The sequence below is a fragment of the Ceratina calcarata genome, unplaced genomic scaffold (assembly GCF_001652005.2).
Source record: "Ceratina calcarata isolate Rehan_Ccalc_2016 unplaced genomic scaffold, ASM165200v1 scaffold93, whole genome shotgun sequence".
NCBI lineage: Eukaryota > Metazoa > Arthropoda > Insecta > Hymenoptera > Apidae > Ceratina > Ceratina calcarata.
Window position 1 is genome coordinate 154,723 of NW_017180684.1, and position 6,026 is coordinate 160,748.

Here is a 6,026-nt window from a genome sequence, read left to right on the forward strand (position 1 = left end):
AGATAAGGGAATTCAGCCACGATTATAGCACAATGTAACGATTATTCGCGGCTCTCGATGTACCTAGACATGGCTATACGCACGTGAAAATGTTCCCAGAATTGTGCCACAAGACATTGAACTGTTACCTGTTGCCTCTTTGTCGTTTCTATTTTCAACGTTCTAGAGTAATTTCTCTGTCTCTCTCTCTCTCCTTTCTTTAGTTTCTTTTTTATTTATTACGGACGGGAACGGTCCGCGAATCGAAATCGTTATGACCCGCGTGGGAAACGTAATAAACGTTCCGTTCGAAATTTCGAGCTTTAACCCGAGTGATGAACGATCGGTTCAGTAAATAGAAAATTCATTAGAATTTAAATGTATAGCGAGAAGTCTTGGTTTCGAGATGTCTTCTTTTCGATCGATTCGCGAGCGGCTCCTGTGACCATAGAAATTAATGTACGACTTGTTGCACGTTCGCTCTAGTTCTACTTACTTTAAATGAATTATTAAGTATTTAACTGTCGATAAGTAAATGACGTTACTCGTCATTAAACTGTTCTTAGATTTGTTGGGATTCATCCCCCTGCCCGCGACCATTCGCCCCAACCCCTTCCGAGATGATTTTTCTCTTTTGTTGCCTCTGTTACTTAATATTAATAATATATTAACTATATTTGTCAGAATAAATTTTAATATATATTATATATACATATTATATTATACATATGTGTATAAACAGATTGATGTAATTTGAAGATGATTCGTCGTAGCCTAGGCGAAATATTTAGTGCTCTGTAGAGAGAAAAAAATGAAAGAAGACAAGTTGTTCAAGTTTCACTTTGGCCCCCGATCGAATCACGGTCGGACTGTAATATAACTGATTATACATACAACCATGGAAAACATTATTATATAAATGCGTATACATACGTACGGATACGTGGTAGAGAGACTATGTACGTTTATTCAAAGATGTTCAACGCCAAGGTGAGAACAAATAGTAGGAAGAGGAAGAAGACGAAGAGACTACTAACGCGTTCGTCTAGTAAAGAAACGTTAGATCGGCGAGCGAGCAAACTCTATTATGTGTACATAATCCATGTACATGCCTGTACATAATTCTAAACAAGTCAGTGTCTGTATGTACAATTCGAATGAATTTTAACGCAAACAGAAATAAAAATATACGTAGGCTAGGTTTTAGGTTGTTTTAGGAGGGATCTATATTATATAAAATAAAAGTATATATACTTAGCTTGATTTTCTACCTTTAATAGAAACTGCGGGGGTGAGAAGCCTCTTGGAGCAACGGTGAGTCGCCCGGTTTAGACAATTTTTATCACGTTTCGTTTTAACCCGACGATGCTTCTATATAAGGTGCCTTGGATAATTGCATTAATTACATCATTCTCAAAGAGTATAAAAAGAGAATTCATAAAACGCAATATAAAGTTCGTCTGTATTAATTATGTGTTTATCTGTCAATATCGAAAATAGTATACGAATCTTATTTTTCTAGCTGATATTTACTTTGCGATGTAAAATTCTATTGAACGAGACTAGGGATTCATTTTAAGCGTAGATATATAGAAGCATCGTTTCTAACAAAAATTCTATTAATAAGAGGAACGAATGCTTTTAATGCGAGCAGAGACCGTGTTCCAGCTGGCCGGCTCACGACGTTGTTCGAGAGCGTATCTGTCTGATCGTAATTGCTCTAACTCTACCTTAAAGATATTGTTATTGTTAACACTCTTCTTCTTATTAACTTTTACCATTAAAAAGGAATACAAAAAAAGATCATGATATACATTCTAACTTTTTAAACTTTTCACGTGTAAAAATAAAAACGAAAGGGGGAAGAGAATGCGTAAAACGAGATACAGGTGACTGAGGACGATTTCGAAGAATCTGCCAAATTTTAGAGAACGCGAGATAGAGAATCGGCGTAAACGGCGGCGGCTTTAAATCTTCCAAACTTGTTTTCAGTTTCACCGTGAGCGTCGTAACCGAAATGTGCGAGAGAAATCATAGATAATGCTTCCTTTTCGACGTAGTATTCGTTGAATCTTAAGCTTACGAGAGCTTATCTGTCTGTATCTTAAGCGTGTGTGTCCTGTGTTTCTTCCGCGTTCCCCTTTCCAATTTCCCTTACACCTCGAAATTCGTCAAGAAAAAAATAAATTGTAATTCAAACGGTAAAGAAAAAATGTTCCGGCCACACAGTATTCGTTCATTTAAACAAGAATTGCGTATCGGATAGAGAAAAGGCGTATGACCAAGGGCACTACCCACGATCTAATTGAACACAGGGACAAAACGCACAGAAATAATCGAGTTTCATTTCGGTATTTGTTTCCCGTCGATCAAGAATACATATTTTTTAACAGAACGATAGTAACAATAAAAGAGAAAGTAATACGAACAGTATCTTACCGTACGACGCGTGTAATTTATTATTTCCATCGCGAACATTTTTAATCGTACACAGCCCGTGGGAATACCTCTTTTGTTAACTTTTTAGATTTTGTGAGAGTCTGAGTGAACGGCCTCCAGCCAAGGGAAACGAACACGAGCGGGTAGACGAGCGTAATCGTAGAAATGTATAATTAAACTATATACTGACTAAGATCCTAGGTGGTTCGAATCTTACGAGATAAGTTCAGTTTAAGGTGTGCGGAAACTGTTGTAATTTCGAACCGTGGCGTTCGGGGCATACGTCGGATATGCGAAAACAAAATTAGCAGACATATCATTTAAGACAATACACTTGTTACCAGAAACTAAGTTTCTAACTAATGTAATTCTTATTATACGTATTGTAATCTAACTCTTAATCGGACTTAGAAAGATTCGAGGGCGAAACGTGACATAGTTAGCGATTAAAGGATGGACGGAGGTGGGCGTCGGTTCGTGTAATTGTCAGAATCAATCTGCCAGAGGATATTGTTATTACCGCAATAAAAAATTCGAAATCTGTAGTGTAGTTACGTTATGAAAGAACAAACAAAATTGTCGACGTACTTAAAATTAGTTTAATCAACGATCTAATCGCGTACTTAGAGAATCAGATTTTGTTCTTTCATTTACGACGTGGATTAATTGACTTTTCATACTCTGGATTCGGAACGAACGCGGGAGATCATCCTGGAGGCTGATTACTCAGAACTTAGAGAAACGAACGGTTACAGAAAAAAAAAAGTGAAAGAGAAAAACGAAGCAATGAAACAGTAACGAAGATATGCATGCATTGTACAAACGAGTCCCTCCACGTCACAAAAAAAAGAAGAATGATATATATACATATATATATATCTATATGGAGAGTATATATATAACAAAAAAAAATTGATAAATATGTGATGTATTTAAATGGTATGTGGTATATGGTATTACATATTTGTACATAGGCGTGACCCGTGCCATCAACTAGTGAGTTGTACCGATATCGTACTGCCATTAGTCGAATTAGCGAACTAGCGTCGAGCGAGCGGAGATTAAAAACAGTGAAAATTAACGGAGAAACGGATTACGAAATTTTTGTTGATGGCGAAACCGCGCGTACAGGAAACGCGGCAGTATTCGAAGATTAGTTTTAATTCTGTAGAACGAAATTGATTTTTGGCGAGCGTTTGAGCGTAATAAAAATGTGCCGTGACACGTAATTTAGTTTTAATCGAAACGAGATTGTTACGTGTTTTTACGTATAAGTTTGTTAAAAAAAAAAAAAAAGATGTCCTGAATTTTCTTTCGAATATACATTAAGTTTCAAGCTTCGACGAAAGTTAAGAAGTACAAAATTATTTTATCGACGTGTTGATACATTAAGTTTTCTAGTTAATTTAAAACGTTAAACGAAATACAGCAATAAGTGAAAAGCATCCCGGATTCTGTCGTTGCCATTGGGAAGTTTGCTTAATTTTAACCGCTATCGTTTGTACACCGGGAAGAGTAAAATAAAAACCAAAAATAAAATATATTTGGCCGTACTCGCAGCAAATGGCAAGCGTTAGACATGTTGTGAGATATATTGGTACAACTCGGTGAAGAAAGTGTAGCGTGGTTATACACCTGAGGAATGTGCTCAAAATACTGTATTAAAGAGAAAAAAAGTCTACTAAAATGATCATCAAACATGCAGGCATTGCACAACTTTATGCAAAAAAAAAAAACTCTACTCTTAAACAAGTGAAAAGTTATTTATTGGATTATATTGATATCTCGTAATCTATTGTCCTCTTACCTATTACCTACTTTAATGTCTATCTCTATAAACGCCAAGCATGGTTCTTTATACTCTTCTATTTGATGTTAATAACTATTCTCTATTATAACTTTTACTACGACGGTGAGAATGTATTGTTAATAGCGATTTTTAATGTAATTCTCGGAGTATGGTCAGCTGTAGGGGAGCCACGGATTATACGTAATGTCGCGTTTCACATGAGGACTGATCCACCGAAAGAAGTATTAGAAAAATTGATAGACACACGAAAATCGTAGTAAATCTTTGATCTCGTTCGCACAAAATCATGCCCCTTTATCTTCTCCTGAGGAGTTCAACGATTGATTCCGATCTCTGATCGCTCATCGAATATCTTCGATCGTTCCACGGCGTTTCGTTGTCGGGTACGAAATACGAGTATTCATGTGACGCCGACATTAGTAGCACGGTTACCGTCGCAATAATTACGATAGAAGGAGAAGGACAAGAATAAGGAAACGTGTGCTCGGTAGCAATATCGGCGCGTCCGCGCTGTCGTTGTTTTTTCCACTTCTCTGCTCAACTAGTTTTTACGTGTAAGCGTAGCTGTATTTACCCTAAATACATTTAAAACACCCACGCCGCGTTAGTATTTTCATAACGAGAACCTCTTTTACTCTCTCCAGCCCTTGCATCGTCTTTTTGCTCAAAGCTCGTGGGGAAATAAACAGGACGTCGTTGGCAGGCCGCGAATTGCAGGCGAACCTCTTGTAAAATAACAAACAAAAGTAAGGAAGATGAATTGTGCAATGATATCGCTCAAAAGTAGGTGCCATAAGCAATATGGACAATATATTACTAATTGTGTTAGACGACGTGCGCGCTAACTACAGCTGGCCGAGTGAACGGTTCCATTTTCAGGAGCCTGGAGACTAAACGTCACGTGGTCGTTCCTCGTAAAGCGATTCTTGTTATCGAAATACATTAGAAAAGTGGTTTTCCTTTCGTATCAACAACATTGGCTATTCGAATTGATATCGTATCTCTATAAAAAATCTCTATAAATCCTGAAATTTTTTATATTCGAGTCGTATGACAGCGGTACAGTTGTGTGCGATCAGTTTACCAGAAACGACCGGGTGACTCTCTATACACGTACACGCAAGTTCAGTCAATTTGAAGCGCGATGTGGCGACGAGTCAACGAAAACGAAACTCTAAACTATTCTATCTCAATAGGCCTATTCGCGTTAATTTTCTCTCTAATTTAAAAGGGAGAAGCAGGAAAGCCCCGTAGGAGGCCTCGAAACCCCTCGAACGAGCGACTCGGCCACATTGGTCTTCGGCCAAGGCAAACGGCACAAGTCTGTCAGCGATCCTTTAAAATCGCGCTCGATTCTCGTTCTAACTATGTCAAAACGAAGTGGAAACATTGATCTCGTTTGATTAAACACGGCCTCGTAAAAATTTCGATCTATCAATAACAGCGTTCATTCTTGTTCCTCTGTTGACGCTTGCCCTCATCGTTTCCAACGAAATTTGTACGAAGTTCGACGGTGCTATACGATGTTCCTGGATAATTAAGGAACAACTGCGAGAATTCCCCGAGTGCGCGACTCTAAAGGACAGCCGACCGAGAATCAAAGAGCTCGACGCCTGGCGAAAGCATCGATTAAAAGCAAAACGAAAAATGAATTCATTCGGACTTAAAATGGAATATACATATACGTATTGCTTAGCCGGGGCGGAGAGCGTTTGAGCATCAGTATTACGTTCGAAAAGCGGTACTACATAATTATACACTAGTCTAGCGATTATACATTATATTGCGTACATTTTAT